The sequence below is a fragment of the Dermacentor silvarum genome, chromosome 9 (assembly GCF_013339745.2).
Source record: "Dermacentor silvarum isolate Dsil-2018 chromosome 9, BIME_Dsil_1.4, whole genome shotgun sequence".
Lineage (NCBI taxonomy): Eukaryota > Metazoa > Arthropoda > Arachnida > Ixodida > Ixodidae > Dermacentor > Dermacentor silvarum.
In genome coordinates, this window is record NC_051162.1 from 53,467,156 (window position 1) to 53,479,167 (window position 12,012).

The 12,012-nt window shown below is 45.6% G+C and overlaps 1 long non-coding RNA gene across 1 annotated transcript; it reads left to right on the forward strand.

Moving 5' to 3' along the window:
- Positions 1-465: 465 nt before the first annotated feature.
- Positions 466-6,276, forward strand: LOC125940400 (uncharacterized). Its single transcript, XR_007463617.1, has 3 exons — positions 466-551; positions 4,625-4,843; positions 6,038-6,276. It is a non-coding gene; the product is annotated as an uncharacterized LOC125940400 (long non-coding RNA).
- The last annotated feature ends 5,736 nt before the right edge of the window (positions 6,277-12,012 follow it).

A 12,012-nucleotide genomic window follows, 5' to 3' on the forward strand; every position in this document is an offset into this window, starting at 1 on the left:
TTAAATCTCTTTGGGATGGTGATGCTACATTCTAGCCGGTTTCCGCTGTGGCTATTGCAACAGACATTGTTTCATATTATATTCGTAGCACCTTATATATGCAACATTCTGTGACGTAGAAAATAGCGTGGCTCTATTCTATTGCAGCACTTTCGGGCGGGGAACAAACATCGCTATAAAGTGCACTCCATCGTATCAAGAAGAGGGTTGTAACAAAGCGATGCAAATAATAGATAGAAACTTCGACGAAAATAGAATGTAACTGGGAAACGTCGAACAACTCACATTGATCATACTCCGCATACCCATTGTCTGATTCACAGGCGTTAAGCATCGTTCGGATCTGTATTCGTTTTATCTCTCATCCTCGCTCTCGATATATTTCTTTTCGTAAAAAGGGGGGAGGCGGTGTGTCTCATTTCTGTATAAAAGGCCGCGGAGTTTACCTCGGCCATCCACACTTCAGCGGACTGCTGCTAAGAGACAAACTTTGTAATGGCTTCTTCAAAGGTTCTCGCTATGCTCTTCCTTATTGTGACCGCAATGATTCTGTAAGTATGCTGGAACGCCTTTTAAGTAGTAGCGAACGGCTCGTCTGTGATTTATCGACAGCCTATTCTTTTCTTTGAAAGTAGTAGTAGTCGTTTGGCTGCTGAAAACGAAGCAGTACCTTGGAGTGTGCTGAAAAACTTTGGCTTTCCTTTACATCATTTCCTCTAAATGGGCCCTAAACCACCTCTGCCATTTTGATCATCTTGAATAAACACACGCATTGTGTACAGGACACTGCGAGGATTAACTCTGGCGAAAATTGAAGCTTTGGCATCGCGCCGAGGGGCAGCTATAAATAAATTTTTAAAACGTTCCCTGCTTCTCTCCGAGCTTTTCTGGTCCCTTCTTTGGACGTCGTGGCGCCAAGAAAGTCCAACGCATGACGCTACCAGTGTAAAAGCTGTTGTCGATTGGTTAGTCGACTAGGGCCGATAGCGCCGACGTGGCAAGCGTCGGCTGTGTATTTGAGAAGAGAGAGTTTTGGTAGAGCTTCCATTCAGTCAGCCTTTCGCGGATGGCGATCAGGGGCGGACAACGGAGGGACATTCTGCTGGGGTGATTCAACATGTACCTCTGGCTGCACAGCTTGGATTGCTAAGAATATGTGGCTAATAAAAGCATCAGTAGGAAGGGCTGCAAACGTGAGGGAGAAACTGCGGCGGCCATGTAGCCAATAATGTATTTATATATCTATTGTTTTGGGGGGTTTAACCCTGTCGTGCTGAATCTATCGTATAGGCTACTCAGAGTTTGATGCCTCAAAATGCGAATTGGAGCGCTGCAAAGCTAATGCAAAGCCAACAGTGGCGCTTTTTATATGCTGGAGTGAAGTTTCAGCGGCAGATAGTTTAACAAGTCAATACTAAGTAATTATTAGTTTTTAACAGAAAACATTATTTTTTTACAAATGTGCTCTCCGTTTCCCGAAATAGATGTCAACAATTTTATACCAATTCACGTTGATGTGGAACTGTGTTTGGGCATTACAGAATTAACGTCGCGAAATCTTACAGTGGGTGATAAGCGACGCTCTAGCGGCAGGCATCGGAATTATTCAGATCACCTGAGGATTTTCACTGTTCACCCAATGCAGTGTGCTCATTATGAGTATGCGAGCGGGGTAATGAAATATATGAAGTTGACAAGAAAGGAAACTGAACGAGCGATAAATCTCAAATGTCTTTCACTACTGTAGTCGTAATTAATCAGGGGAAATAATCCCGGTTGTTAGTTCAATGGCACGTTAGACAAGCACTCTTGCATCCCGTCCCCATCGGAATGCAGCCACCGTGGCTGGGATTGTAGTCGTTCATTAAAGGTCATTAACTTTCCTATCAAGCAGCATTTTAGAAACTTCCGGTGGCTGTGTGCTCCGTGTAGACTGGCACACAGCACCCACTGCAGAAATCGTATTACGTGAGCAATTACTGCTGTCGATCAGCCATGAAATTCAGAATTACACCCGTGTCTCCTTTGCCTCCGCGCAGCTTTATCTTCGCAAAGGTGAAATGCAGCTTCGAAGATGGTATGCTAATTAATACGCCCTGTCGTTCGCGTTCACAACAACAGCTCGTGCTTGACTGTATTGGATGTCTCTAAGAAATTATACGTAGTTCACGACGTCGCTCGCACTCACCAGTAGCATCGCACTATACCTACATAATATACACATTGCAGGATAAACCGTGTTCTTATTCGCACAGAAATCAACTTTTGAAGGAGTTGCAGTAAAGAAAATAAGAAAACAAAGAAAATAAGTAAATAAATGAAATGCTGCGTACTCGCGCTGAAATCAAAAGCGGCTCGCACATGCACTGAAAGCACAGGCGCACCTAATCCACATCAATTTTAATGTACATCCTCCAGCATTTTTAGCTAAATCGTGCAAGAACACAATAACATTGTCGTACGTCGTCCTGAAGGAAACATCGCATTAGACGAGTCTTGCAGAGGAGAGTGCTTAATGCACTTCAGAGAACTTCTCCAGGTCTCGTTGATTATCGCCGTTTAAAGGCGATAAAATGACGCGTGACGGACGCTCGGGTGATATACCTAAAAAAGCGGGATGCTGTACATAGCATCCACGTACACCCTGTTCTTTCTCTGCGAAATACTCTTCTTGCGAAGTATATCATAAATTAAGAAAACAGCAGCGTATAAGGATGTACAAGCGAACGTTAGCCAGGCTGCTCAATAAGGAATTAAATTTTTAAAAACACGGTTCAAGAAATGATTTTAAGACTTACGCTGTTCAATTGTCAGAATTCTTACGGCCGAAAATGGTAGGTGTTATAATGTCACCTTTGACTAGGTTTTTTTTTTCAATCATTTTTTTTCGTTGAACCACTTAGCTAACGTTAGCTGAGATACATGGTATACCGGCGAACAGCAACGCCGCGGGTTATGCCCACGTCATTTTGCAAAACAGCTGACCACAGGCGCTATGCACTCTGCCCCGAGTTTTTTGCTCGCCTTAGTGAACTCGACGGCAGCCAGTGAACAAAGTTAATACGGAACCCGCGAAAGCAACCTGCAATAAGATGTCGAGATAATTACACTACCTATGTCAACACGAGCCCATCCTGCGCACGCTGCTTCCACGGTTGAAACACAGAAGACTGGTCAAGGTTATGCGCCATGTCCGCGTATCTTAACACAATATTAAAATATCGCAATATCATGCGCTACCTATCTACAAACTCGGCACAAACCGCTTGCCACGCCTTTCTTGGGCGCGGGACGGCCATGTCTCCTCTTCCGCGCATTATCCGTTAATCCACCATTAGAATGCGAACAGTGCAGACGTGATGCATTATCACGCGAATCTTTTCCTTTCTTTCGAATACGTTAAAAGGTGACCTTTTTGATGGCAAGGATTCAAATGGTCCGTTGAGCGAAAAAGCCGGCGTCGTCGTCAGGAGCAGTGAAACGGCAGCTAAATTCCCATTGGCTGCGACCCCATGTCTCAAGCGAGCCTGGACGGAGAAGAGCAGGCGAAGCGGAAAACCCTACTGCAGTGTTAGCTTGCCAGGTGTTGCGTGAGGGGAGAGGGTAGCTCCGCGACGGCACGACCCCTCTCTCACACTCGAGGAAGCCGGCGCACGGTCCGTATATATCTGTCCCACCCCCGCTGGGCTTAGTTGCAGCGCGCGTCTGCCGGCCGCGGTGGCCGCTGGTGCTTCCTCGGTCTCTTGTCGCGCATGACGTCGGTGGCATGCGGCATTGGTTCCCCCCCCCCCCACCCACCCCACAAGCTACTGCTAACAGATGACATCTAAATACACTTAGTCACACACAGGGCCCAAAAAGCAGGGCACGGCTGACTAGGGCCATAGAACAAGTTATTAAAACAGATAAAATTTTGATTGGGTGGCGTGAAAGCCGTATGAACCTCAGCTGTAAGGACAAATGTTATACTGATAAAACGAGCTTGTACGGGCAACTTACAGTAATATTGGTGATATATAGAATGGCAACGCAAGCCGTAAAATTAAAGCTGTCGTGGTGGGTGGACAAAAATCATATAGTGGGAGAACGACAGCATGGGTTCAAACAAGGCGGACACCAGAGAATAACATCTTGTTCGCGCAGTCAATAGCGATTTTAATAGCAAAGAATAGATCATTAGGAATAGCATTTCTAGATATTGAGAGCACTTACGGCTACGTAGACTGAGAATTGCTATGTAATATCCTCAAGCACATGGAATTAGATGGTAAAATTGTGGTGCTGTTGATGCGTTCTGATGTGCCTTGAAGTTACGGCAATCTATTTTTATTTTTTGAACAAACCCATATATATATATATATATATATATATATATATATATATATATATATATATAATTTTCGCGAGTGTTAGTAGTATCCCTTATCTTCCTCTAAAGTGTCATGTCTGCTATACTTAAGTTTCTCTGGTAATTGATGTGAACGTTGTATTCGTGGAAGTTTCTATTGCGCATTCTTTTCGTTGACATGAAAAGCAGCACTAATAGTTCGCGTGAATATTCCTGCTCACCTATATGTCTGTGTATAGCAGATGTACTTAACTAAGGAAGCTCTTTTGCTTGCAGAACTGAGCGCATGGTGGCAGTGGCCGAGTCCGCTAGTACAGGAAGTGGATCTGGCGCGAGCGGAGGGGCGGGAGGCAGCAGTGGCGCTGCTGGCGCTCCCGCCGCTGCTCCCGCTCCAGCCGCTGCTCCCGCTGCTCCCGCTGCTCCCGCCGCTGCTGCCGCTGCTGCCGCTGCCCCCGCCGCTGCGTAGTGGAACCTTAAAGTGGCAACCGTATTTAGGTGAGGCATTTTATTATTGACTTCAAGGAGTTTTACCGAGTGTTTGGTCTGACGAAAAAAATGACGTTGTGACCTCTGCTACACTCGTGTTTCTGTGGCTTCGTTCATCTGTTACTCATTATAGAGGAAATATTGCATATAAGGCCTAACTGATGATTAGATGGTGCCTGTGTAATTTGCTCAGTAATTGATGTTGATCACGCCACAACTAGTATAACAAGGAATTCTGATCACCATTTTGCACCTTCAAAAACAAACAAGAAGTACATATATCGTGTGCTGCAGAAAGTGGCCAGGAGAGTATTAGTTTGAAAATCCACTGGTTCGCAATCTTGCACTAGAAGCTCTTTGACTCGTACAAATGCAGTGAGAAAAGCAAAGATGTCAAGGGAATGGGGAAACAAGTATTTATTCAACGTGTTTGTGTATTATTCATTTCCACTTATTGCAGTTGAGAGATAGTGGACAGAGTAAATGTCATCCCCATCGTCTGCGTCATACATGGCAACAATATGGGAGAAGTAAGGAAAATTATAGCTCTCAACTGCTCATTGATACCGTACAATAAATGTGGCTCTTCTCCAGCGCAGCGCCGTGGTTAATTCTAAGGGCCATGAATTTAGTGAGCATTCGCAAGAATCAGTGCACTATGCACACTTGAAAGCAAAATGTCAAATTCATGTAGATACCGTGAAATATTATCATGTCTTTAAGGAAAACAATAGCAGATGGTTTTTCTTTGCCGTAACACAGAACCTATGGTCAATAATTTCGCGCATATGCATTTAAGGAGCGCTAGGGGATAGCGCTAATTCCTTCGGGCTCCGTTTACTTAAAATAATGGCATGACCAGGAATTTCTGAATAGAGTTATAACATATTTCGTTTACATTCTCATGTATCTTATCATTATTCGAACCAAAGGTAAAAGTGGTTGAAATTGTATCTGTATCTGCTGAAATTGTATTGTACACATACATTATACCTCTATTGCATATTATCGGTTTTATCCAAAACGTTGTGTTGTACGAAGAAATTTATTTACAATGTAACATGATAGCAATTTTCTACTTTCTTCACAATTTAATACGATTTAAGCTGAAACAATAATGGACCATCAATTACCCAGTAAAATAGTGCAATTTCTTTGAGTTGTTGCACATATGACATTTCATTATTGATACGTTTGTTCCAGTGCACCTTTGACCTCCATGGAGAGCCTGAAGACCGCCAATGAGGGTGAATGTGCCTACCTAAACATAAAAAGCAGTCACTGGAGAAAAAGATCACCGCAGTTATCAAATTGCCTTCCCCTTGCATCGAATTGAATCACAGACAAGACATACCACAACATTTTCGAACTTGTTTTATTAAATTTCTGCAGTGCAAAGCGCAAACATTTTTTGTGAATAAATAATGGTAATAATTCTGAAATACGAGCCTGCTTCCTGTTCTTTAATACACATTTTACCCATGCCTAGCAGGCTGTTTTCTTGCACCAGTCGCGTTGTAGAGATGATAGTCGCGTTGTACTAACGTCACGATGTCATCCCTTGACTTGAGCGACATTGAATAAACGATGTTATGATGTTAGTGTTTTGCGGGTAAATAGTTCGTTAACAAAAACTGTGGTGAAAAATCCGAGCCTAATTACGCAAATAACAAACTCCCTGACCAGCGCCGTTTAAAAGCAATTAGTGTACGATTGCGGTGAGTCCTAGTAGAGCACGAAGGAGCCTATTCAGTGTTAAAAATTCGTTAATAAGCCAATTATGAAACGCGGATTATCACACAGCGAGCGTGGCAGAAAGAAAACTCGCAAAAATAAACAAAAATAAAAACATGGACGGATGTTTTTTCAAGTCAAGAGAAAGCTTCAAGGTGTAAAAGTACCAAGGCGTCACCAGTGCGACAACGCCAGTATGTGTAACTAGAAGACGATGACAGCGGCAATGGAATGACAAGTGTTCGACCCCGAAACTGTGACGACGACAGTATGACGAAGACCCCATGATGACAAAGCAGTGACCAAAGCGTGACGATCCCGACTCCATCATGTCGACGAAATAGTGACGAAAGCGTGATGGCAAGCGTGTGATGATGATGGATATAATGACAGTGAGTCGACCACAGCGTGGCGCCGACGAGGATGGCGTAATGACAACGAATTGCGACGACGACGCGACAACCCTGGTGTGACGACGGCACCGTAAAGAAGACGACTTGAAGACAACAGAACAATGACAGCGTGAAGACGACGGGGTGATGACGCTGGAATGACCATGGTGGAAATGTCTATGGGGATACGACGACGCCGGATGGTATGGTGGCAGTCTGATACTGAGAGCATGGAATTGCCATAGCTTGATGACATTGTCGGTGCGACGACTATGATGTGACAACCATGGCAAAACGACAGATCTGACGGCAGTACGAAGACGACGGCTTGACAACGACCTTGTGACGATGACAGAATGACGATAGCACAATGATGACAGCGCGACGAGAACGATGGCGCGACGTAAACAGTCTGATGAAGGCGCCAAGACGAAGGTACCACGACGGCAGGAGATCTAATGCCTCTGTGCAGGACGTCCAGCAGTGCTGAAATTCTGTGGAGGGCCGATACTCCAACCAAGAAAATGGTGTCAAGAGCTAAAGTAAACCTGTCACTTTAGAATAGTGTTCATAGCCTTGTTTTTTTACCGCACGGTTTGTTGTCCCATGACATTGTCATTCCAAGGAAGAAAACAAACGGAACAACGGAGAATTTTCCGGTTACTACTAACAGTGACGCAATCGCAGAAAACAACGGCAAGTTGCATTACCTTCAAACATTCATTGCTAGAAGCAGAGTGTATTTAGCCATTATTGGGCAAGGCCACGTGCCTGGAAGACAAATACAGTCTTAGTACCTCACTAGGACGTATTCTGCTCAACACAATTGGGCCACGAGTATCGCAATTAAGTGTTTCATGATAGTTACTCAACAGAAACCTTATTGCATGAAGGGCAGCAGACAGAATGTGAGATGACCACAACCAAACCTTGCCAAGGCGAAGTCATCCTGTTGTCGCCAGAGCACGGTCTCGTGCTCAGACATTAGAGCACTGCCACTACGCCCGGGCATTACGCCGTCGATGGGGTAACTGAGGGCGTAAATTTGTGTGTATCGCTTAGGCATACGATATCCACGTTGAGGCTCGCATGCCATCGTGGCAGGAACGCATAACATCTCTGAGGATGAAGGCTGCTTAGCGCAGTCGTAGCTAGTAGAACCATAGAGTACGATGTTGGCAGATTACATAAACACAAATGCCAGTGTAATGCGCTTGTGCACAGGAACTTCCAAAAATATGTCGATCAATTCGTTGATACGACGCAAATACGTTAGCATTAACCCTTTGTAAGCTTTGTATGACAAATGACGGTCACTTTAAGATCATCCGTGAACTAATCCTCCGGTTGATTGCACTACATACATTTTAAACTCCTAAAGATAAGTGCCTTCACAAGACATGTCCAAATCTGTCAAAGGAAAGCTATCTCGTCTACCGCAGTGCGCCACAGGGCTAGCGCGTGACTCCCTCATCTCTTCTTGCAGCCTGCTGTTGTGAAGGCCGTAGCGCGACTTCACCCTCCTAAGATTTGAAGTCACGACATCATCTTCCTTCTTTAAGCGCGCGAGACATGGTTTGATTTTGTGTGCGACCCGTTGTACGGCACGTCGGAGTCCGACTTGCCGCATACAAAGATTCGAGACGCATGGTACGGATGAGTGTGCGGCGCGTAGCTCTTCCCAGAACCGGCGCCCCTGCAAGGACGCTCGAAATACTGCGTAACTTCGCAAAGAAAATGAAAACAGACGTCTTTGCACAGTCCTCTCTTTTTATGCAAGCGATGACAATAAAAACATGCATATGCGAGCAGTGTAGACATGTTTCCGCAAAGCCGCGTCCACAGTATCGGCTGCGTTACAGCTGCCGATGGCTAGGAGCCACCAGGTCTAGCTCACTGGGCCGTCGAATCAGAGACCCGTGGCGTTTGTGACATGACCGCATGCAGCTCGTAATAAAGCTGCAATGTTGGGCAGCACAACGTGTACACAATCACGTCGCTTAAATTGCAATACATTTGATTTTATCGGCGCGGACAGAAGCGAACGACCAAACCAGGCGAGCTTGCGATAGCTGGGAGACGGCACATATGCCTGAAACCCGGAAACCAGTTTGTACATGTTTAATCAGAATACTGTCATAGGAGTAAATATTCCGTTTCACATAGTTTTGCTGTACTAGAACAACAAATTTTACTCTTCTTTCTATTTTTCATTTATTAGTTTGTTCTTGGCGACCCCTACCAAGCAGTGATTCTGGCGGCAAGACTTGATAAGACTGTGCAAACCAGCTATTATGTCGTGCGGACTGGCGTTGCTCACGTGAACGCGGCGGTTTCATCCAAGCTTTTTTTTTTTTTTCTTCCTTGTGTGTTTGTCCAAAGTGTGGCGTGCGCTTCACTTCAAATCTGGCGTGACGCACAGCTTTCATTGGCGAAAGGTGTGAGTGCAGTTTTTTTGTTATCGTGCAAGTTCACGGCTGCGGCATCCGACGCACTGTGTCTCGTCGTGACGATGAATGCGGAACGCTCAAGGGAAGGAACGACGGGCTATGTTCGTTCACTCTCCGTAACACAGGCTCTGAGTGTCCGACGGGATGCAAAATTAGTAAGTCAGATGTTTTCTAAATGATAAGGTGCGGCAATGTTGTCTTGTCTTATTACTGTTGGATATGAATAGATGGCGTCGCGCAGAATTGCGAATGATTCTGTGAAAAGGTTGCGCATATGTCGGTATACATTACGACTCTGTGCTGGCCATAGTACTTGTCATCCATTGAAACAAGTGTTGTTTGGTCAATTATATTGGTGGAATTATTCTAGACGAATAAACGTGAAGTTGCTTTTGAAACCTCTGTGGCACTGTCATTTATTTCCATCCTAAAAAAATTAAATTATGGGGTTTTACGTGCCAAAACCAGTTCTGATTATGAGGCACGCCGTAGTGGGGGACTCCGGAAATTTGGACCACCTGGGGTTCTTTAACGTGCACCTAAATCTAAGTACACGGGTGTTTTCCCATTTCGCCCCCATGCACGCATTAATCTTTCGCCTTTATTTCTATCCTATTCGCTCACCTTCCTAAAGAGCCTACTGGAGCAATTGCCGTCAATAACAACCTAATTATAATCTCATAAGACACACGCCACTCCTATAGTTTATTGACACGCTGGCGCTTCATCTGAGGGGAGTCGCAAGCTCGCCTCAGCCTCGAAGTAAAAATAGCTGCTGGCGCAGCGGTCCAAATGCCGGACGCTGAAGAAATTGAAATATTCGCGCCAAGCAGTATACGATCTTGACGTCATTTTTTATTACTTATTTTTTCTTGACGTTAGTTGTCCCCTCGATACGTAGATGGCGACGGTTGCAACAAGCCGCCATTTTCTTGACAGGTGGGCTTCGATGGAAGCTACGCTACCAGTTCACATATACCTTGGCAGTCGTCCGAACATATATGCAGCAAGTTGGTCGCATGCACCGCGTCCGATCCGACGCCGCCAGCGACGGTATCATTTGAGCACCTGTTGAGTGCGCCAGCCGATTCGGCGCGTCGTCCGACTTATTGCACGCAAAATCGCACCATGTGTCTCGTGCTATAGACTTCCTCTGTCACATCCTTTCCCTCCTTCGTTCCTCCTCTGCATTTTGGACATCACAGAATTCCTGTCTCGTCTCCACTTTTTCCTCGTCTACAACGTCATGAGGTAACCAACGGATTCCGCCTTGTTTTTGTTCGTTCGAGCATTTTAATGCTAGCGCAGTAGTAACCGTCCTATTAATATTACAATTCAAGAAGCCGTTACAGACGTCACCGGCCATTACGCGGTATATGCCTCTGATTATCTTGCTGTAAAAGCGATTACCTTTCTTTGCCTCCTTCGCCTGTTTTCGTGGTGGGGGGCGGTTGTCGGACATGCAATAAAAAGTTGCAGAGGGAAAGGGGCGTGCTCTTGCACAATCTATTTGCAGTGATGGTTTCGAGAAAGGGAGGAGAGGGGCTAATATCTCGCGTGAGATTTGTGGAGCGCTCGGCAAGGAAAACGTTCTCTCGCTCTCTGGCTCTTTCGTTAGTTTGTTCGCATGCACAATGGTTGGTTCGTTCATATGGGCTACTCACTTAATTTGACAATCATCGTCGATGGTGTCTGCACATTTTATTGCGATAGCAATTACATGGACACTCCAAGCGCATTTTTTCCGTCGCCGTCGCCGTGACGTTCCGTATAAAGTCCAACGGCGATAAAATCGACGCCGCGCCGTGCGTTGTGTGTGTGAGTGAAAGCATGCGAGGGTGAGCCGGCAACCGCAGCTTAATCTCGCGCACGCAGGAGCGCACGGTCTTAATTCGTTCATGCGCGAGGCACGGGGAGGAGGCGACGAAGACGGGAGTGGGGAGGGGGAGTTCTGCTTCCGCAGCTGCTGCTCTCGGAACTATGTTGAAAGCGATCTGCGACGCGGCCGAAGTGTGCGCCCGCGGGTACCTCATCTTCAAAGCGATCTGCGATGGGCCAAAGTGCATTCGCCGAGTACCGGTAGCTTCGCATGCACTGGGCTTTCGAAGTTTAGTTCGCGTTGATGCGAGAGCCAGCGCGAAGGTCAATTTGCTCACTGCAACTGGCGCGCTTTCTCACTCCAGAGTTTTGACGAGCTCCCGCGGTCATCGAGCGCAATGTGTGCATGTTTTCCTGTGCGCGCGTGACTCTTGTTTATTTAGTTAATCAGCGAATATTTACAACTTTATAGGGCCGATAAAACTACTATACAATGTACTATACAATACTAAACAATATACTATACAAACTACTATACAATATCGTATAGATGTCTACTAGTTTGCTATCGCAATCGATGCTTCGCCTTTCGGACGAAACTTCGACTTACTTTCTTTTTTTTTTTGGGGGGGGGGGGAGGTCGTTGGCAGTAGTCTACCACATGACCACCACTTGTTAGGTACAAACGTTCTGGGTGCTTTGGTCATTCTGACTCTTCTGCGCTTGTCATGTGCTGGTATACTATCCTGGCACTCAGTGATTAGGAAGCTGCCATGACAAAACG